This window comes from Manis javanica, chromosome 12, assembly GCF_040802235.1.
Source record: "Manis javanica isolate MJ-LG chromosome 12, MJ_LKY, whole genome shotgun sequence".
NCBI classification, from domain to species: Eukaryota; Metazoa; Chordata; class Mammalia; order Pholidota; family Manidae; genus Manis; species Manis javanica.
In genome coordinates, this window is record NC_133167.1 from 26,647,016 (window position 1) to 26,670,811 (window position 23,796).

The following is a 23,796-nucleotide window of genomic DNA, read 5'->3' on the forward strand; positions in this document are numbered from 1 at the left end:
AGCAGGCAAGTGAGCTGGGAAACAGGGCAGCAGGAAAAGCACTGGTTCTGAGTCTAATGACCTGCCTCCCTGCCTCTGGTCATTCAGTAGCTCAAAGGTGAAATGAGTGATTAAATTCTCACAACCAAAATCATTTGCCTTTATAAATTTTTTTGCATGAGGAAGGATAAGATAACTTTTGCAGTATTACTTAAAACAAGGTTTGTTATTGTGTTATAATAAGTCTGACTTGTAAAAGGATATCAAACTGGACACTTCTGGTGGGGAACAACCTGCCCTGTGCTGAAATGATAAGGGTAGTAGGTCTAATCTATTTAATATAAGGAAATGAGATGGTGTACACATGTGAATATTCTAGATGACTGCAGCTTCCATATTTAGTAGTGTAACGTTTGCTTAAAATATGTCTAAAAATACACTACCCAATTCACAACCTTTTTTGGCATCCATTTTTGCAATATACTAAAAATTCAGGGATGACTAGACTGTGGAGCTGCTTGACCCCACCCTAAATGACTCCATAGTTCATCCTGAATGATTCCACTTTCTCTTCTGTGTCTTCCTTGTTTGGAAGTTGCAAAGTTCTCTGTGTTCCCTTCTAACAATTTTTATCTCCTCAACTAGCAGATCAGAGCAGCATGCTTGGCAACTTTGTAAGTGCAAAAATTCAACAGGCTGTATGTAGTCTGAATATGTAACTTGGCTATCCTAGGGAAGTAAAGAGCATAAACCTTGTGACAGCTATAATCTGAAGTTGCATATCCAACTGGGAATACTGTGCTAATGGAAGGAACCTCATAAAAAGCAGAGCTCGGTGGAATTGATAAATAATTTAGCATATCTAGCTCATCTTCCACTTAAGACTATAGGTTTGGAGGAGATGGCTTAAATTTTTAACTGAAACAAGATTTTGAGGTGACTGTGAGGTGGTGGTTTTCTGGGTTATCCATGATGAGACAATTCATGATTCCTTCTCCAACATGAAACATTTTATCTGAACGATTAAAAACTATCAATATTGACTGGCTCGAACGTCACTGGTTTACTTTAAAAAAATTCTTCCTGATCATCATATAGTTATACATACCACCACACTCTATTTAAAAATAATGAAATGACAATGACAGTTACAAAAGGATGGGGAGAACAAATATATGTTTGTATAGAATTTTCCACTTACATCCACTGCATCTGAGCTCTCCAACAAAACTGCATGGAATGAAATAGGGATCATTTGCCACCATAACTTTAGCCCTCACAAATAGAGAAACTGAGGTTCAGAGAGGGCATGTGAACTTTGTGAAGGTGCAGGGGATACAGCAAGTGGCAGAGATGGCTCCCAGGTCTTCTGACTCTCAAACCAGTGGCCCTTCATCTGTAATTCTCTGCTTATGGGTAACCCAGAAGCTAACGATGCATATGTGTGTCCAGCCATGACCTCACCATTGGCAACACTGACTTTAATTTTCCCATTTCCTTCCTATTTGTCACAGAAGGTAACCTATAATACAGATAAATTATCACATTCTAGAATTGGGGCACATCTGGCAGATCTCCTTCAGTGCCACCGTTGTACTGGAGTAAACTAAGGCTCAGCGAAGTTGCAACTTGCCCAAGGTCATACAGCACTTCCACTGCAGAACAGGAGTTAGCCCAGGGTTGTTGACGTGCAAAAGCTCTACTAGTCTTAGCAGTGTTTCTTAAACTTCGGTCACTTGAGTCCAACCTTCAGGATGCTCATGATATTCTTACACTATTACTTCCTTAGTACTTTTTTTAAATCGACCCACTTTTTAAAACCTTAAATACATGTTTTAGTTTTGTCCAAAGCAAAAATATTCCTGAAACTGCTGATGTGACTTGTTTCACTTTTAAATACAAATGAAAATTTAAAAAAAATACAACTCAAAGTGAAAATGTTCATCTTTCTATTACACTAAAAGACTCCATTACTACTGGTGATTATGGAGAGGCACTGATTTGTGCTATTCTCTAAAATCTATGCTGTACCATTTCCCTTGAGCTAATTATTTAGTCCACATGATGTTCCTTGGAGCACATTTCAAATTGAATCTAAAACTAAGTGCATGTGAAAATTTAATAAAGACTGATTTGATGACTGGGAAGTTACTTAAGGACCCAGAGGTCTCTTAGGAGGAAAAAGATCATGTGGCCATGAGTGAAGTGAGTGTGCATTTTCTGCCTTCCTTTCTCATCCTTGAAACACCCACTTTCCCTCAGGGAAAGGCATGCTCAGTGGATGGGCTCATGACCAGGTCATGCCATTATTCTGGGAATGGAGCCTCAAATGTTAGGGATTGACTTCATCAAGGAAATGGCCCTTTGCTGGTGTGCCCCAGTCAACAGTCAATGCCTAGAAACAAATGTGTGCTATGACACCCGGCTTCAAAAACTGCTCACCATCATGGCCTGTTCCCAGGCCACTGCCCTTACATGCACACATACATACAACTTAGCCCTTAAAATATTTTCCACCAGCTTCCAGGCACCTGATACTCTGCTATTCCTAAAAATTTCCTTCTTTTTAAACTACATCTAGCTAGAACAGGCATAACTATGATAAGTTTTACCCGTCACATGTACCTTAATGTAAATGAGTGTATTCCATCCTTTCACAAGAAAAGACTTTAAGTGCAAGGAGGATGAGACATGCAGGGATTATGAATAGGAAAAGAAAGGAGCAGGTGTCTAACTTTGGGACTCAGGAAGTGGGGAGGGGTAAGCAGTCAGGCAGGCAGTTCTTTGCCCATCACTGTGGAGCCAGTCAAATGCTTCCTAAAAGGACTGAGGCAGTATTCTGTTGCCAGTAAACTCTCCTATGTGATCAAAATAAGAGTCTACAAGAACCTGATTCTGCACAGCTTATCAGAGGAAACAGTGACCAGTGAAGGGTTGGCCACTAGTTAAATAATAATGGCAATGCCAGGTTCCTGGTTGCTAGACTGGATTCTGTTCCCTGAAGCAACAACTTCCCTTGTCCTGGTTTTGTGAGCAGAAAGTCAAGGTCCCTTCATAAAGACGGGAATGTACTTGAGTCACTGGGGGAATATTAAAGGATCATTGCTCATAGGCTCTAAATAACATCAGAGCCAAGGCAATGATGATATATTTTCTGTGACTCCACAACATGCTATTTCTGGGGGTTTAGGTCTGCAGACTAAGCTGGGATTATGGCATTGCCAGTCAAAGAACCCTGGCTGTAAGAAATAAACACGGTGATCTTATGTATATGCCCCAGTGAACTCCTGGAAACAAAGACTGAAAGATTTGTCATTTGAAACTTTAAATCAATCGACTCACTATCAGATTTGTTGCAATGATTTTCCACCCCTGCTTAGAAATATCTAACCACACTCTAATGCACATATTATATGATGACAATATTAATGACTGGGCAGATTTGAACTCTGTCTTTGGTTCTGGGAACTTTTAACCCTTTTCTGTTCCCAATCTTGACCTTTTTGTTTTCATTTTTGGTCCCACTTACTCTCTTTTCCTCTTTCTTTTCTCCCTCGTCTCTGCCTCCTGATATCTGCAAACTCACAGGGAAGAGCTGACTCCAAAGTGCATGTCGGGTTTCCCTCTCTGGTGTTGTCCCAGTGGCCTGGCTCCGTCCTCCCAGGGGCCCCTCCTTCGTCCTGCCCTCCTTCTTCACTGTGCCGTTACAGTGTAACTCTCCCAGTTAGAGGGTGCCCATTTTCAGCATAATCTAAAATGCTGCTACTAAGGGAATGGCTTTGGTTGTTTCCCTGGTTTCCTTAGGTACAGTTAGAAACAGAAAACGGCAGGCAGGAGGACCTGAAGGATTCCGACTGTGGACTCATCCCTGGTCACATTCGTTAAACATGGTGATCTGCCAGGCAGTGAGTCACTCACTTGGGATATGTGTGTTGTATAAGATGTGTCAGCCATGTCCATTTCTTAACAAGACCCACATGCAATAATCAAATAATACTAATGTAACCACTGAATGAATCTTAGCATAATAAAATATCAAATATAAATTTTCTCCCTCAGCTTACAGTCCCATCCATTACAATATAGGTGGGTTTTAATTTATGCAACATAATTATCCCCCAAATAGAAATTGATTTCCATTTAAATGGGTGCAGAAGGCAACTGTATGTGGTGTTTTCCAGGGTGCTGACTAATGACCACCTCTGTCAGAATCATCTAGGATTCTTTTCCAAAAATGCAATTTTCTGGGTCTCATCCCAAACCTGAATCAGATTCTTGGGGAGTTGAACCTAGATATCTGCATTTTAATAGGTTTTCTCAGGGGTATTTTCAGAGCACCCTGGAGCCTGAGAAAGACTCATATATAAAGCAAAGTAACATTTTTAATGGCAAAGAAGTGTTCTCTAGTGTTTATTCTAAAAGTATGAATTTTCATACGTACTTTGAAATTGCCCAGAGTGTGGTATGTCTATTCACAGCACTGCATTTGTCTGGGATCTATCACAGTGAGAATCGTCCTACTACTGTTACCACCAGGCAACGTCCAAGGAGGTAGCTGATTGGGAGAAGTCTCAGGAAACTCCTTCTGAAAGCATGCAGAATGGACCTTCTCTGGCTCTTTTCTTATAGGAAACCTCTGGTGGTAACTCTGAGGGGAGAGTGAGTTTTTATTTCATTGGTTTTCATTCAGTGCTCTTATTTGGCCTTGGTGGCTCATGCTCTGTGCTGAGTCGGTGTCTTGCAGAGGCCCTAACTGGGGCATAGGGATGCCAGCCTGCCACCCAGCCTGCGCTGCTCGCCTGCTTTGGGCAGACGGCAGCCTGGGCTCTGTGCCTGGCTTCTGAGACACCAGCAGCACCCTCTCTGTGCCCAGTCCTGTTTGTTTGTTAAAGCCTTGCCTCCTTATGCCACTGAGGTTCACCTTTTAAGCAGGAATGACGCGGGACAAAGAGCTTGGAGGACCCCCACATGGGTCTGCTGCCATCAACAAAGCCCTTTAAGCTAAGCCCAGGGTCACATCCAGATTGTATCAACTAAACTAGAGAAACTCCATGTCACAGTTAGAGAATATGGGCTTTTCTATATACTGAGAAAGTTATTCTAAAGATAGGCCTGTGGAAGAACTAACAGAAGCAAAAGAAGAATTTTCTAAATGACTGGGAAAGCTCTTCCTGGAAATGTAGGAATACAGGTTCCTGCTGATCTCCTTGCACAGAGATGAGGTGGCTGGTGCAGAGAACAGGAAGGGAATTGCCATAAATCTGAGCTAATTTGGAAAGGGAAGGACGAAGCAGATACTCGGCAATCAATAGAGCGACGTCTTGTTTTGTGGTAAATGTTTACGGCTCTGTTGCTGGAATGTAATCCTGCCGCATCAGAACATGGGCCATTAGAGGTGAAATGAGCTCACCTGATGGCCTCCGTGTAATTGGTATGCATCACTCCTCAAGGTGCAGGAGTCCGAGTCCCTTGCTTCCGACTAGAGGAAAGGCTTTGAATGATTTCCTACATCGTCTTTATCTTTTATTACTTCACGACTCCCAAAAGAGAAAAGTAACCGATTTCTCTCTCCTCAGCTCATGTTTGCAGGACGGGATGTACAAACACCGCGGAACGTTTTCTCTCAGTCCTGAAAGCACTGTTGGGAGAGCAAAGGAGGAAAGGCAGCCACAATGGGAACAGGGACTAGATTGTTCCTTCTCTGACGGAGCTCAAGAAGGGAGGCCTTGCTCAGCAGCTGGAGGCAGAAAGAAGCAAAGTACGTGTCTCCTTGTCATGGAAAAAGGAGAGGGTATAAAAAATACTTTGACTGAAAAGCTGGTTCACTAATTGATTGTTAATGACTACGCAGCCCTAAATGTCTGGAATTTGGTTTAGATTCAATGTAATTTAACATTTGCCAACCATTATTAAATCCCTTTGATCTCTTCCCGTGCAGCAGCGACGAGCAGCTGACTGGCCCAGGGGGAGGGAAAATGAGACTGGCTGGGCACCCAGTCAGCGGGGTGGTCTCTGGAAGGCAGCCACGGGCACCCAGCTCGCCTCAGCTTCACCCATCGCACTGGCTCCCAGCATCCAACACCATGGTCCTCTCTGGCCCCCTCCCCTGTTTCTGCAGGCTCTCTTCTGCTTCCCTTATGCTCCACATCGCAGTCCCTTCACCTGCCCTTTTAAAAGCAAAGCATAGCCTTTGCCTGTTGGTTTCTCTAACTCAAAAGTCAAACATCTATTTCCAAAGAACAAAAATCTCTACAATAGTTTCAAGATAAAAAGATTAATAAAAAGGTGCAGGGGTTTTCATGAAAACTCATTGTGGGAAGGATAGTCTCTGAGGATCTTGAGAGTCACTGGGCCTCCTCTCCCTCTCTCATTCGCTCATGTTTCATTTCTGTTTTCCTTTGCCTACTGCTCTGCCCTTCTTCTGCCAACAAACTGATTTGCTTCCTCATCCACTGCGTATAGTCCAGTGTATCTTCCCCCTGACCTGCCCCCAAATAACTGCCTTAGTTCCAGCCTCCACAGGACTTGTCACTGGGCTACCACAGGAACTGACACAGTCTCTGGGTCCCAATTCTACTTTCCCATAGGAAAGAATTTAATTGGCCAGGCTTGAGACCAGGGCTCATCCCTGGCTCAATCAGCTGTTGCTGGGAGTCGGTGGGAAGCAAGGGTTAGTCACACAGTGTCCATCCTTCCAGCTCTAAGAGTCACTATAGTCAAGGAGGATAGAAGGGCATCCCTGACACCCTTCCTCAGGGCAAGGTGCAGGAGTCTGCCTCTTCCCCTTGGAGTCGAGCACTCCAGGATACCCAACACAGCCTTGCAGATAGTTCTGGTTTTTATGTTCACAATTTACAATATACTCCAGCACTGCACAGGCTCATTCATTTTACCAGAGCCGCTAATTCCTTCTCACCCACACTTCTGCTGCATCTCCTTTCAAAAAACTTAGTAGGAAAAAAAAATTCCAAGAACCTTTCAAGACAGTTCCATGAGAATCAAGAGAAAAGCTGCAGCAGTAGAGGTAACACACATAATCCAGTTACAGTAAAGACAAAGATGAATTTCCTTGTTTATTCATGTGTGAGGCCATCAAGGGTACAGGCAGAAAGGATGGGGGATAAGAAGGCAAGAAATGTTTACCTCATTTAACTATGCTTCTGGTGAGCTGTGTGACTCAAGGTAAATCACTCAACCTTTCTGGGCCTTGTTTTTCCTTTCCTGAAAAATAAAGAAATAGATTAGATGAATCTTTAAGTCCTTTCTATTTTTAAACACTATAATAATATAATTTTAAGAAATACTTGATCTGAAAATTGTAGAATAGCCATATAAAATGGTTCCAGAGAGTGGTTCATCTTTTCATTCATTAAAAAAAAAGTTACTGAGAATATTTTACTACTAGCTGATCTCTGTGCTAGGCTTTGGATATGCAAATAGCAACAAATGATACGATTCCTACACTCTCAAAGGTACAATTCAGGATATTACAGAAAATATCTTTATCATCTATGTTGCAGTATCTCTGAGGTAAGCCTTCATTTTATGTTTAATGCTATTTTCTCCTATAGAATTCTGCAGTCATTGATGACATATGGCTTCTTTCTTTTTCCTAAGCGGATTGCAGCCTTCACACTTTGAAACCTTAACATTTAATGGCTACAGGAAAACATGAATATGGCTAGAAAGAGAAACTGGCCAGCTTTTCCACTGCCTTCTGTGTCTGGTCTTTTTGAAGGGGCTTCCTCTTTAGGTTTAGAATAAGTTCCAAACACATCAGAAGCCTCTATCTTCAAGGATAAATGTACAAACACTGTGAAACACAATCTGATATTAATTATGAGTTATCCCCCATTTTGACTGTCTGAGCCTTTATTAGCAACTTGAAGGTGGTTTTAAGAATTACATTAATTAGTGGATGGAAATGTGGGTGTTGGGCCTGGCACACACTCCATGCCTAGTAAGCGCTGGCTGTCATTATCATTACCAATAGAAAGCCTGAACAGTTCCGAAACAGTTTCCTAGATCTGACTCTGACCCTAGTCCTTGAGAAAAAGGACATGCTGCTCACACTCACTCCCAAGCTTGGGCTGGTGGCTTCTGCTTTGGGCTCAGGGAAGAAAGCCCTATTCATGGTGCACAGCCTCTCTCTTTCCCCTCCCCTCCTGCAGCCACCCCAAGCACCGTGACCCCCAACTCCTTGGCCAGCTCAGTCTCCTTAACGTCCAGTCACCAGAGAAGCTGCGGGGCTGTGGGCTCCCCAGGTTCAACCCTGCTCTTTCTCCAAAGACCTTACCCGTGAAAAGCTAACCAGTGCATTCTCAGACAACTTAACCCTGGTGGAAATGTTTGCCATTCTCCTTGCTAAGTGTTATTTTTTCCACATTCGAGGTCTGATTTCCTGCAATTCTTGGAGAGTACCAAGAGGAAGAAGGGTCAGGAAACTCGGCACAGAGGGGAGCCGTGATTAAGCACCCACTTATTTCCGTCCTTTTCCTTCACAACTGTGGGGGAGAAAGAGTTTCGAGGTGTTCCTGCATCAGTTATTTTTGAACAGAAAGAACAGTGTCTTTGTTAGTGGATCCTAGATGATATGAGCAGAAGAGTCAGCATTTTCCTTTCAGTCTGTTACTCACCAGCCTCGTGGCTTTCCGGGAGCCTGTCTCACTGGGCCAGTTTCTTCAATCCTTAAAAGGAGACAATACTTGCTTGTTGAAAGATTTGGATTTCCTTCCAAATAAAATGTCAGGCAACTCTGACTTACTATTATTATTGTAAAAGGCTTCTCTATGGGGAAATAGCACTCACTGAGAGGTGAAGAAAAGAAAAGGAAAACTCGAAAAGGGAAAGGAACCAAACAGTGTTACAGAAGAATATTCTGAGATATGCCAGCCCCCCCACCTCTCTAAAAGGGGAACTGATAATGCTTGTCGCCAACCACTCACAGGTTACAGTACTTATAACAGTAAAGCTATTATAAGGATGTAGGACTGATTCATTATTGAGATTTTTATTAATATCTCTCCATAGGTACAAAATGAAAACTACTCATTAAAGTATTTTTCAAGAGTGATCTAATAGGATAATAGCAAAATTTATATGCCTTTTGGTTTTGCTTTAATAGCTTGCCTATAGCAAAATATATTATTTAATATTCACAATAATGTGTGAGGTCAAGAGGAAAGATATTACCTAAACCCAATTTTCTACCCCCTCTTTGTCTTTGAATGAGGAAACTGAAGCCTAGAGAGGGTGAGTGACTTGCCCAAGGTCGTAAAAGTGCTAAGCAATAGAGCTGGGGTGAAAACATCGCTCTTCAATTAATTCTCTTTCCTGCCTACCATGTGCTGATCAGCAGAGCATGAAGAAAATTGTACCCTCCTGTGATGAGATGTCCACAGATGTGGTTCTTTTTAGTAGATGTTTATGTTTATAATTGAGTCACTATAGTATTCTGGCAGTTTGTTCAAAAAGTGGGTTTTACCATATTTTTATTAAAGTAACTAGTCAATGTTTAAGTTTAAAAATACAATTACATCGTTGCATTTGGTCATTGATAAGATCAGGCTTTTTTATTTAGTATTGTGAAAACTGTATGACACAGAAATGGGGATAAGGATGAATTAATTTGCCAACTTATCTAATGTGTGCAGTAAGCTAAAGACTGTTTTCAACACTGGGATTCAAAGATGCCCAAAGCAATTATATTAGTTAGAACTGTAGACTTATGTTTACTTATTTATTCTTGGTGCTGACAGAAATTCCACTTGAGGTATGCCAGAGTATTGTTGTGAAAACCATGGAAATGGAATATGGCTTCTAGAGCCACTAGAAATGGGGGTTTGAGTGCTCAGGACCCTTGTTCTGGGCTCTGTTTACCTCTCTCTCTCTCTCTCTCTCTCTCACTCACTCACTCATTTTCATTCTTCTCTTTGGAAAGACTTCCTCTTATTTTGCTCATGACAAAAAACATGGCTGCCAATGACTGAAGTTTATTGCTTTAAAACCAAGAGATTAAGTTCCTTTTCTCAGTTCCAATTCCCAAATTGGACCAGGAGCTCACCTTAGGCCAAATAACTGTGTTCTTTGGGGTGGAATACTCGGCTGTCAGGCACTAACCTGAAACAATTAGTGGGGGTGAGGGGTGAAATTACATTGGCCTAACATGGTGGATCCTTCGTAACCCCTTGGGTATAGGTGGAAATGAGCGGCTCCTAGAAGGGGGATGTGGAGAAGACAATCCCATGAAAGATGGATAGTCCCTACTCCCAAGAAGGTCTCAATCTTGTAATCTATAAATAGACAATGCTATAAGTACATGAGCTCAGTTGAGAAATATGGCAGATTGCTGTAAAAAAATACAGAAGAAGTGAAAATCATCAGTGAGGAAAGGGCATTCCAGACAGAGGGAACAGCATGTGCAAAGGCTCAGTGATGGAACTTTGATGGGGGAGGAGTGAAAAGAAGAAAGGGAAATAGCACTCTATGTCCTATGTGTACCTATGACCCATCCACCTTCCCATCCTCTAAGAAGGAAATGAGGTCCTAAAATGATAGAAACACATTGTCTAGTACTTTGGGCTTCTCAGAATGCTTTCACATAAACGCTTTCATTAGATTCATACAATTTTGCCATGATGTAGGTAGAGCACATTTCTTTCCCCATTTTACTGATGAGGAAAAAAATTTTAAAGGACTTGACTTGGCTAAGGCTTTTTAGGGACAGAACTGGGACTAGAACCCAGGTTTTCAATTCCCAACTCAGTGGTCTTTCTCCCTTCCTTGGAGTTTTCCTTTGATATCGACATAAGGAATCACATCTGTGTCACTAATAATTCAGTCTACCAAGTGACAAACCACTTGGGTGGTTCCAGATAATTATGTATGTTGTATTTTGGTCAGTTACTAAAATATCTTGCAAAACCTCCATTCCAAAGAGATTTTTGTCTCCAGGCATAGGAGGGGAGAGAGTCAGAGAAGTGGCCTCTTAAGAATTTCTCTGTTCTCATGATTCTCTTGTTATAACCAATACATGCAGATTTAAGTAGATCACATACATATGCAAAATGAACTGGGGATCATTTTTTACTTTACAAAAGAATCATCTGTTAAGTTTTAAGCCACAAAGAGAGGGCCAGAATTTGCCCAATGTGGCCTGTTTGGCCTGGCACTTACTTTGTTTGATGTATGAATGAATGAACTCAGAGAATTTTTTAAATAAGGACATAACATAGATCTATGATTAATAGCAGGCTTTCATGTTTTGGGATCAATTTTTGGCTGTACCACCTACTAAATGTGAAATAATTGGTAAGTTATTACCTAAGCCTCCATTAACTTAGTTAAAAAATTAAAAGAATAACAGAACTTACTCCCAAGGCTGTTGAGTTAGTGAATAAAAATTTATTGAGCACCTACTATTTACGAGGCACTGTGCAAGGATCAGGAAGATATTTCAGAAAGCACAGGTGGCATGGGCCTTAAACAATGAGCAAGGAAATAAGGAAGTGGATGAGTTCATTAAAATTGTGTTGCAGTGCTATGAAGAAAGTAAAGAGGTTAATGTATAGACTTGATCTTGGACATTCGGGCTACTTTGATAGAATGGTAACAAAAGGACTGTCTGAGGAAGTGACATTTGAACTAAGACCTGGGGAGAAGAGAGTGAGCTAAGAAGAATGTGTAGAGCTAAGGAAGAGCTTTCTGGGCATAAGATGCAAGAAGAAAGCTGAGGGAGGGCGCAGGATTGCAGAACTGGAGGAACAAAAAGGAAGCCCCTGGGGCTGGATTCCAGGGAGCAAAGGTGTATGAGACAGGACAGAGGCTGGAAAATGGCCAGGTCCTGAAGTGCCTCATGAGGCAAGGTCAAGGACTGGGGCTTTGCTCTAAGAGCAATGGGGAACCACTCATGAATTTAAACAGAGGGGTACCCTTATCTGATTTACATTTCTAAGCAAGCCCTATGCCTCAGTAGGGAGCATCAACATCCATTTAAATTGTTTATGTGAAAAACCCGAGTCCTTCTTGGTTTCTCATTTTCCCTCTCCCTTCCCATCAACAAATTCAGTGAATTTACTCTCTAAACTATACCACAAGCATCTTGAATTCTTTCCACCTCCACTAAAACCACCTTCATCTAAGCTACTATACCCCTTGTCTAGGCTATTGCAATGTTGCTTTAGCTACTGCAAGTTTGAAAATTTATCAGACTCTCAAGGGGAGAGATCAAGTAGGCAGTTGGGCATTTAAAACTGCATGAGATAATGCACATAAACTCTTGGCACAACACCTGGCTTCTAGAATGTTCTTAATACAGATGATTTTTTTTAAAGTAATACCCGTCCTCCTGGTACTTCTCAACATGATGAAAAGATCAAGGGATTCAGAGCAGAAGACTTGGGTTTATGCCTTAGTTTCAAGAAGTGTGGCTTTAGACAAGTGCTAATTTCTCTGACCTGCTGTTTCCTCTGAGAAACGAAGATGTGAACACCTGTCCTTTTTATCATACAGAGCTGTTGTGAACTTCAAATATGATGATAGATGTGAAAATGCTTTGTAAACTGAAAACAGCATCTTTTCATGAACGATTGACTATATGAAATTATATTTAATCCAATTTCCCCTTTGTACGTGACCTCTCAGGTTCCTATACTGTAAGACAACATTACAAATAAATTTTATTACAGGGCAATGAGGTCTTCAGCCTACAGGAAGACTGAGTCCCAGATTCTTGAACCTCTGCCTTGTAATAATCTCAACCAGTGCTGTCCAACAGACTTTTCTGCTGAAATGGAAATGTGTATCTGGCCTGACCAATATAGTAGCCATGTGGTTATTGAGCACTTGAAATATTGGCTAGTGTGATGAAGGGACACTACATTTAAATTTTTTAAAATTAATTTAGATTTAAATAGTGGCATGTGACTAGTGCCTACTGTACTGGACAGCATGTGTCCAAGTGTTCCACTTTCTCAGGGTCCTCATCTATAAAATGAGGACCCATTAAGGTCTTTTCTCATTCTGACAATGCTACATACATAATTCCAAAGCAGATAAGCCAATTTGGATAAATTAAGGGCTGAATCCTGAGTTACTTTTCTTGTTCTTGAGTCTAATATAATCCTAGATATATTTTTTTAAGTTCATAGCTGGTTTATTTATCAACAAGAGGAAAGACTTTAAAGCAAGGACAACACAGTCTTAAGTAAAAGGCGATCTTGGAAAATGAAGTACTTAAAAATCAGTCTTCTGGGTGTGTATTTTGGTATCAAGTCAACTAGTTGTTCCAAAGTTAACATTTTCCATTTCTCATTGAGAAAAATCGCTAGGGAAAAATTATTTGGAATTGAATAAACAAAGGGATGGCTACAGCAGCATTTGTTCATATGAGGCTGACAGGTGCAAGGTCATAAGGGGTTTCCATGATGAAGCTGGCATTAATTTTGTCTCTTTCTATAAGGGCTTTGTTCCTATTACTGGATATTTAGAACATGGGTGAAATATATAAGCAGACCGAAAAGGAAGGTAACATGATTGAATTGTTTGTGGGAAAAATGAGAGCTCAGCAGAAAAGAAGCCCACGATGACTAAAAAGACAGAGAAGGGACATGGCAAGAAGTGACTAAAGCTTTTGAACGGGAGAAATGAATATGGAACTAAAATCAAGAGACAGAGAAGGAACAGATTGGGGTAGGTGGGGTGAGGATCAGAGAAGAAATTCCTGATTCATTTGTAACGACACCGGGAGCTAAGCTTGTCTGTAGGGGAAAAAAAATAAGGAGCAAAAATGAGGAAGACCAGACCAAAAAAATTACATTGGAAAGAAAGAGAGTGACAAGGTAGTGAGGATAAGGAGGGACAGCTGTCATCTCCTTTAATTAAGAAATTATTAATTGAACAGACGGCACAGCCACAATGAGCCTTTACTGACGAGACGCTACTAAAATTCCAGATAATAGGAGCTAAAAAGTTATTGAGACCGAAAGTGGTAAGAATGCTGAATTAATCGATAATAACATTATGCTTAGCACAATGCTTAGGAATTTAAAAATCAGACATTAAATAAATGTAAATGACTCTAATTATCCTCTAATTATGGTTGTTTAAATAATGTAATAGAATTAGATATAAAAAAATAAAATGCCCTAATAATTTTCAGTGATCACTGTCATGTTCAGAATTCCCCTTTTAAGCAATTTCTGTTCAATCCTGCAACCCTGGTGGAGGTAATATTACCCTGATGGACAAATTTTTACCAAGTGTCTTGTACTTGCTGGGTCAGAAGATAAATGGCAAACTTAGCTCCTCAATGCCTTATTTTTTCTCCTCTTTCCCTTATTTTTCCACTATCAGAATAGGTAGCTTCTCTCAAACAACCAACCACTTTACCTTTTTCTCCTCCCTCCCCACCCCTGCCAAGTTTCCCTGACAGGACCTCTCTGCCTTCATCATAAGAAAACACGGCACCAATCCTGTTAGGTTAAATGTAATACAGGTCATATAGGAGCTCAGCCATGCAAGTTCACTTCAAAAAATGCTCTCTGGATTGTGTATTCAGAGCCAAGAGCCACAGGCTTGCAGCCATGACCATATTGCTGACTGGTTGGAGGAGAGAAAGACAACATTTGCTCACCTGACTCCTCTACAGGAAGGAATCCTGAAATTCCTCTCACTCAGATTAATGGCCTCATGAAGGCTGGGGGGGAAAAAACTAACAACTGATTTATTTGAAAATACCTTTATTTTTCCTAATAAAACATGAATGCTGTAAATCATTTGAACAAATACAGTGAAAGTGAAAGCTTTTTATAACCCTACCCAAATAATCACTATCAAGAATTTGATGCATGTTTCCAAAAATCAATATGCATATTATCATAAGCAGGATCTTACCTATGTAGTGTTCTGTAGGAGCTTTTTTAAACTTAATGTATGATGGCCATATTTCTAAGCCAATAAGCTATACCTCATTGAATGAGAGATGCTTGTGATTGCAGGATTATGTACCTGTACGAAGGAAAAAATGCTGCTGGTTATAATTGGCAGGCTCTGTAGACTATATGACACATCTTAATTTCAGAGGTGTTAAAATATTAAGAAGGCACCTTATAAATGATGAAATACAGTGTTAAAAAATTATCTTGACCTTTTTGACAGCTACATAATATTGCACTTTACAGTCCTATCATAAATTACTCAACAAATCTCTGTTTGTTTCCAGTACTTCCAAGTTTTCATGAACTTTCATAATGTATATCTTTGCATACTTGTCATATTACATTATCAGGTTAAATTCCTAGAAGTAGAATTGATGGATTATGTAAGTGTGTGAATCCTGTTTACACTAGGTGATACTGTTGTACACTCTTACCAGTTATGTTTCAGAATGCTCACTTCCTCAGGCCCTCATCAATGGATATATCATCCATTTAAACCTAGCCTGGAACTCAATTAAGAAAACATCCAAAGTCATACACCTCATTTGCCATCCACTATGATTTTTGTCTTTCTTTTTGGTGTTTTCAGTATTTAAGAAACTTCAGGAACTTGAAATGGTGATGTCCATAGATGACTCCCTGGTAATAGACAAAGCCCAGGTCTGTTTATTTGCAAAGAGCCACCCTTAACAACAGGGGTATATTCAATGATCTACTATATTATTGCTTTTCCTCTTTCTGCCAGTTAAGAATGAGGCCTAAGGAGCACACCTTTGGATGTAACAATATTAATAGCACGAATTATATTGGGCCTCCCTTCTACAACTTTTTTCTTAATTTGATGTGAAATCGGTGAACCCGTACTGTGGGATGTGGCGATGCAAAGATGACAACTTACAGTTGCCTGAGAAACCTACAGTCTAATTGGGGAAGATGAGAGGCACTCAGATGAAGTTACAGAATGACAGAAGACAAGATCATCGATTTCCTGAGAGAGGGTACAATTTAGTGTCAAATGTGCAGACATTAAGTCCAGAATTTGAATGAAATCTGGAGACAGAATGCCCTGCCCCTCTGAGAGGCACCAAGACCAAGCTAATGTGCCGTGACCCTCTGGAAGCATAAAGATGACACATGGTCGATCCTTCCCTGGGCAGCATCTGTGTCCCGTGCTGTCCCTCAGGAGTCTAAGGCACATCAACAAATGCTCAGCCTTTTCCTGCAGCACCAGAGACCAGCTGTCCCAGCATCCTGTGTGTCCTGGAGCGGGAGACCAGACCCTTTGACTTCAGCCACTCTTGAGGAAGAGTGCCCCAAGGACAAGAAGACACAGAGTCCCCGGGCACTGAGAGCACAGGACCTCACGGCTGCTATGCTAAGAGTGGGAATTCACCCATCACATCTGCATGCCCCGTGGCATAGGATCTGAAGTCCAGCTCATAAAGCAAGCTTCCTATTTAATTGGTAATTCAGGTTTGGGAACATATGCCTCCCAAACCAAATTTCGTGAGAAAGAAAGAGGAAGAAAGAGATGGCTCTTTTCTTTTATTGTTTCTGAAGCCAGATACACATGGCTTTTAAGAGGCACCACATCGTGTCCTGCTTCAGGGCTCTGATTTAATAAGGATGGCAAGAAACAAACGACTCACTAGCTAATATTGAAAAGAGAGCAAACACACCTGCCCCAGGCCCTCTAGGTCAGGATGTATGTTTGTTAATGACATGTGGACTGTGAACTGGTGGGAGGAGCCCGGGATGGGAGCACCTGACAGTGGATCTTAATCAGAACCATGGGTCAGAAGTCCTGGGAGCACTTCAGAATAGATGCAGGTCTGGACACAGCCTGGAACTCCTGAATCACACTCTTGGAGTGGGTGGGGCATTGTTTTTCAGGAAATTCCACCAGTAACTCAGATGTGCTCCTCTGATTTTTAGTTTAAAGTCACTAAACTAGGTAATCTCTTGCCAGGAACTCTCAGGCTCATTTCTGATGTTTTTAGGGCATCCATGTAATAAGAAAAATAAAAATGAGGCTTAAAGATCATTTTTTGCTAGCACGTTATATTAGCACATTTTGAATCCCATAACTTGTATTTACATTTAACCTAATAACACTTAATATAAGGTTGCAGTGCAGTTTAATCCCACAAGATAGTTAAAGAGTTATGACAAATGTCCATTCTTAGGAAACCACAGGCAATCTGATCTAAAAATAGGTCCCAAGTTTAAGGTTGTATGATGAATGGTTTCTATCAGTCCTGCCGAGGTAATTCTGAGACTGAAGATAAAACCTCATTTGGTGAAATGATTAAAGCATAAATTTGACCCTCTTCATTAGTGAGAAGCCCAGGCCGGTGGTTGTCTGGCCTCGTCTTCCTCCCACCACCATGAAAGTCCCCGGCTTCAGCTGTAAAGATCAATGACTCCTCGGTCTAATGCTGGTCATTGGTTATAATGTTTCTAGGCTGACTGCTTTACCCCAAGGGGAGGGTCGTTAATGATAATATTAATAAGAGTAGCTAACATCTGCTAAGCTTTTCCTAACGTTTCAGGCTCTATGCTCTGGGCAGAAAATAGCTTTTCCTTTCTCCTAGGAATCCAGGTCCCAAAGAGTTTACAATTCAAGAGAGTTGACAATTCTTTCCCCCAACAGTCTCCAAACGAATCGTATTACAACTACAAGTGCTGAGATATGTTCTTTTCTACTCTTTCAGCCAGTATATAGGCTTTCACATAATTATCACCTCTTTTTAGAATACTCACGCACCATTCAGGTGCTAGACCTTGGACACAGTCTTATGATTTGGTGACCAAGAAATACATCAAGCTGGTGAAGCAAGACTTAGATACATGAACAGGAGGCTCCAGATGAAATGAGAGTGATGGGAGAGAGCTTGTGAGAACGCAGCCTGAAGGGTGAATCTGGTCCTGCTGGGGTCACATCTCTGCCACCTGCTCCTGGGTGACACCTTTCTCCCATCCCACATCGCCTGCCTCTCTTGGAGTCGAAGCAGGGTTACATGTTCCTTCACTAACGTCTCATATGAAGAGTCCCTGTAGACAGGGCGGCATCCTTAACCCATGTCCTTCATACCATCCTCTCTCAGGTTCTCCTCCAGACATTTCACATTCCTTATTCCTTCTTTCTCACCGCTTCTGTAGGATCCTCCTTGCTACTTCCACATTCCCTCAAGATGTCTCTTTCCTCTGTGACTCTCTCTAGCCACTGGCATAGCGTTCAACCTTTCACTGCAACGTTTTGTCATGTGGGGACCTGGGGGTGGAAAGGATTCTTCAATTACTGACCCCATATACTGCCATGCCACCAGTGTGCAATTTGGTTTGTACTTTCACTGTGCCCTGGTGTACCACTTGCGTCAGCACCAGCATGTTCCCTGACCTTCCCTGACCTTGCCCAAGTCCTTCCTTCCTGGTCCCCTCACAAGATCTGGGGCACTTGGTTCCTGGGTTCTCAGTGCCTGTCAGAGTCTATTCTTCTTCCTAATCTCAAAAATGCTGTGATTTCAAAAGGTTCTGCCCATTTGTTCTCTCTCCATCTCCTTATCAACTTCATCTACTCCCACAGCATTACCTACTCATTGTAAACAAATGACCCCTATACTTACACATCACATCCCCAACCTGGCCCTAAACTCTCTGGGCTAGCTTTTCCAACTTCTCTGGAGACATCTTCAATGGAATACTTTTCTGAAACTTCACACTCCGCTTTCTGAAATCAAATTTGTCACTGTTTCCCACATCCAAACCTAAGCCATTTTTCTCCTAAATCTCCTATTTGTATTCATTTCTTGATTTAGGAACATTTCATGACCTAGCAATAGGTCAAGGTAGAAGCATTCCCCTGTCCCCCAGAGATGAAGGAAGGGTGAGCTCTGCTCTGTCATTCAGGAACCAGGCAAATAGAGGTTCTGCCATCTTCAATGTATGGCTTCCAAGGAAGTCTCAGTGCTGACCCTGGATGGCAAAGGCATGGAGAGTCTTGTGGGAGGTTTACATAGGCCACGTCCAGAAATGACACACCTCGTTTTGTTCACATTCACTGGTTAGAACTTGGTCATGTAGCCTAATTGCAAAGGAGGCTGGGAAATGTTTTCTAGCTGTGTGCCTGGAAGGAGACGGGTTTTAAGGAGTGGCTAGCTATCTGGATTCTCCCTGTAACCTGTGTTCAAAGACTTGAAGGAGATATCCCTTCTTCTTCTGCTGCTGCTGATCTCCTTTCCTTTCCACTTCACCACATACCTGTCAATCTTCCCTCTATGGTTCTGCTGAACATACCCAGCCTCTTTCTATCCCTGGTGCCCCACTTAGCTCAGTCCTCCATAAGCTCTAACTGGGTGATGATAATGTTCTTCTAAATCAAGTCTTTTCCCTTCTACTCTCTCATTTAGTCAACAAATACTTATTACATACTATATTCTAGGCATCACGTAAAGCATCCAGGAGAAAATGAGGAAATGGGTAGATCTTGCTTCTGTGCTTATAATCTCCTAGGGAATATAGATGAACAAATGGTTCTCACCATTTGATAACAGTGGGGTGTTATTACCTGTGATAGGGAAAAGCTGGATGTGCAAGAAACATGTGGGACAGGCCCCAAACCACCGTGGCCATTCCATGTAAGTAGGACACTACTTACTGACCCCTTCACTGCTCTGTCGGCCCTTGGCCCACCATCCTAGCCACTGGCACAGTTTTCAACCTTTCACTTTCCATCATAGTCTTAATACCGTCTGAAATGATCATGAATATTTATGTGTTTATTTTCTGGTTTTGTGTCTTCTCCCATCAGAATGGGAGTTCCACCAAGAGCAGGGGCCATGTCTAATTTGTGGGCAACCTATCCACTGGGTCCAGAAAAGTGCTGACATGTAGCAGGAAGGGGCCTAGTCTAGGGGAGTCAGATTAGTTTCTGGAAGCAATGATCTTTAGGTGGAGGCCTGAAGGATGCTTAGGAGTTACCCTAGTTTTCCGGGGGTAAGGAAGGTAGTGGGGGTGGGAGGAGGTATTGTTCAAAGCTGAGAGGAGAGAGCATGGCTCAAGGAAGGGAGAGGTGGGGATGGAGGTGTGAGCATGGCCATGGAAGCTGCACGTGTGGGTTTGGATTTTACCCTAAAACCAATGAGGAGCTGTAAAGATTTTTAACTGGTAGAGCCACATAGGATCCAACAAGAGTTTCAGAGCCCTCAGCAGTACTTTGTGGAATAGACGAGAGGAGAACAGGACAGAGGGCAGGGTGACCTTTGAGAACCCAGAAGAAGATGCTGATAACACGAGCCAGAAGGGGTGCAGTGCATTTCAGATAAATTTTTCCAAAGTATCAGCTCAGACAATACCTTTCTTTTAAAGAAAAGTCTCCAAATGATGAATGTTGCAAAATGTTTCATTTTTTTCTACTTCTCTTTTATCTTCCCTTCCAACTCAAGTCCCACCTCCTCCGTGAAGCTTCCCATAAATTTACCCCTGTCCTGGATTATTGTAAAATTTCATATTTACCCAATTCTTTTGGCATGGAAGCACTGTCCTATATTTTCCATAATTTTTACATTCATCCCCAGCCTTCGCCCAATAGATTGCCAGAAATTTAAAAAAGTGACCTCTGTATGTTATTTCATAAAAATGTGCTTACAGAAATGAAATTTGAAAAAACTGGTTCATGGTAGGGTGCTTGTCACTAATTATGACACCTTCCTCTCTGATACTGGAATCTTAAAAGAGGAAAACTAGTTCTTGGGGAAGGAGGAACATTTAGCCTAGTCTTTCTGATATCATATCTCCTTCAATGCTCCGAACTGCAAATACAGCCCATTGCTTTACCCCAATGCTACAAATCAATCTTCATGGAATTTCTGGCACCCTTGGGAACTGATGTTTGGTGCAGGCTCCCTACAAACAGTGCCTTCACGGAGACCCTGAAGCCAGCACTTGCCTGGAGATCCTTCTTGCCTTGGGAATATTCTCATGCCGACCACCAGGCTCTCCAGCAGGCCCAAAGTGGCTCAAGATAGCATATGACCTTTTTCTGGGTCTTCTGTTGACAAGCTCACAGAGCAGGGGAATATGTTTTAATTTCAGGTGATGTTGGAGGGCCACCTGGTTCCAATAAGCAGATTTCCTCTTAAAGGCAGCCTTTTTTTGCAATTTTCATCCTCCAAAATCTAAGTGCATCAAGGCCAGACTTGCAATTCAGAGAAACAGGAGCACTGGAGGACCCAGGGTTTTTTTTAATTTCTTAAGTGCTTAGGCTACAAGGGGTTGCAGGGGTAGGGAAGGGTGTTTGGAGGAGGCAGAGCAATTGCCACTTGGGAACCAGTTGTTCGCAAACTCTAGGAAGTAAAAATGAAAAAGCCCTTTCATATCAACCCATGTCTCCCCTTGTCAGGACAGAATATGCCAGTGATCAGTGCAGCCGAGTCAAATGTCTCAACGTTAAGACATCATTTGTTCCCCATTCCTTTGTCTTTCTTTTCACACGGATGCTTCTTCCACTTTCTGCATCTGCTATTTTTCCTCTTTCTATTTAATCACAATCGAAAAAGCAGGGACTTACCTTTTATATGATCTATCTTTGGATTTTTTTTGCAGTTTTCATTTCACACCATCCTTTTATTTATATAAAAGTGTCCCCTTTTCACAAAACTGCATTTTCAATGGCTCCTGTGACTACAGTGTGACACCATTGCAGCATTTGTTGGCTGTGGGTATAAAACAATGTGAGCCTGCAGCCACTTGAGCACTAACACACATGTACCATTCACCGGTTTTGCAAGAAGATAAACAGGAATGTCTTGTTTTTTCCCTTCACACAGTCAGATTGAAAGTATGGAATCCTTTAGATAAAGAGATCAAAACTGGAATTTATTGCAGGATCATCTATATCTCCTGATTTTTTTGATATTCAAACACAACTTTATGTGCACTCAAAAAAAAAAAGAGAGAAAGAAAAGACATGAGGAAAAGGACATCTAACAGCTAACCAGGTGGCACCTGCGTTGCTTAAAAGTGAACAACCGGGGGAAAGGCGGGAGCCAAGATGGCGGCGTGAGTAGAGCAGTGGAAATCTCCTCCCAAAAACACATAGAGCTATGAAAATATAACAAAGAAAAATCTTCCTAAAATAGAAACCACAGGACACAGGACAACATCCAGACCACATCCACACCTGCAAGAACCCAGCGCCTTGTGAAGGGGGTAAGATACAAGCCCCAGCCCGGCGGGACCCGAGCGCCCCTCCCCCCGGCTCCCGGCGGGTGGAGAGAAACCGGAGCAGTTTTTTTTTTTTGGCGAGCGCTTTTTGGAAGCCTTAGAGGGACGGGCCCCCGTTGCTGGGGAGGCAGGGTGGCGGGACCGGTGAGGAGGTGCCTGGGAACGGCGCCGGAGGACAAAGAATATCCCGCGTTTCTCCCTGCGAGACCTGGGGGCGGGTGCCTGAGACCGGTGCCTGAGGACGGAAGAGGTCGCGCGTTTTTCCCCTTTTTTTTTTTTCTCTTTTTGGCAAGCGCTTTTTGGAAGCCTTGAAGGGACGGGGACCCCAGTGCTAGGGAGGCAGGGTGGCGGGACTGGTGAGCGGGTGGCTGGGACCGGCGCCTGAGGACAAAGAATATCCCCCATTTTTCCCTGCGGGACCGGTGGGCGGGTGCCTGAGACCGGCACTTGAGGACAGAGGAAATCGCGCGTTTTTCCCCTTTTTTTTTCTCTTTTCTGCGAGTGCTTTTTGGAAGCCTAAAAGGGACAGGGACCCCGGTGCTAGGGAGGCAGGGCGGCGGGACTGGTGAGCGGGTGCCTGGGACCGGCACCTGAGGACAAAGAATATCCCGCATTTTTCCCTGTGGGACCGGTGGGTGGGTGCCTGAGACCAGCACCTGAGGACGGAAGAAATCGCGCGTTTTTCCCCTTTTTTTTCTCTCTTTTTGCCAAGTGCTTTTTGGAAGCCTTGAAGGGACAGGGACCCCGGTGCTAGGGAGGCAGGGCGGCGGGACTGGTGAGCGGGTGCGTGGGACCAGTGCCTGAGGACCAAGAATATTGAGCGTTCCTTCCCTGCGGGACCGGTGGGTGGGTGCTTTTTGGAAGCCTTGAAAGGACAGGGACCCTGGTGCTAGGGAGACAGGGCAGCAGGACCAGTGCGCGGGTGCCTGGGACCGGCACCTGAGGAAAAAAAAAAAAAAAAATCGCGTGTTTTTTCTTTTTTTTTTTCCTTTCTGTTCCCTCTCTCATTGTTGCTGTTGTTGTTTTGGTTTGGAGAGTGCTTTTTGGAAATCTTAAAGGGGCAGGACAGGTCACTTAGACCAGAAGCAGGGAATCTGGGGATCTCTGGGCACTCTAACCCCCTGGGCAGCAGGGAGCACAGAGGCCCCTTACGGAGATAAATAGTCTCCTGGCTGCTCCCCCTCCAACGGGGCTCCACCATTTTGGAGGAACAGCCCCAGCCAGGCCAAGCCCACAGCAACAGCGGAGATAAACCCCAAAGCAACTGGGCAGGAAGCAGAAGCCCTGTCTGCGCACAGCTGCCCAGCACAAGCCACTAGAGGTCGCTATTCTCCCAGGAAAAGGCTACAAACCAACAAGAAGGGAAGCTCTTCCAGCGGTCACTTGTACCAGCTCTGCAGACTATCTCTATCACCATGAAAAGGCAAAACTACAGGCAGACAAAGATCACAGAGACAACACCTGAGAAGGAGACAGACCTAACTAGTCCTCCTGAAAAAGAATTCAAAATAAAAATCATGAACATGCTGACAGAGATGCAGAAAAAAATGCAAGAGCAATGGGATGAGATGCAGAGAAAAATGCAAGAGCAGTGGGATGAGATGCAGAGAAAAATGCAAGAGCAGTGGGATGAAGTCCGGAAGGAGATCACAGATGT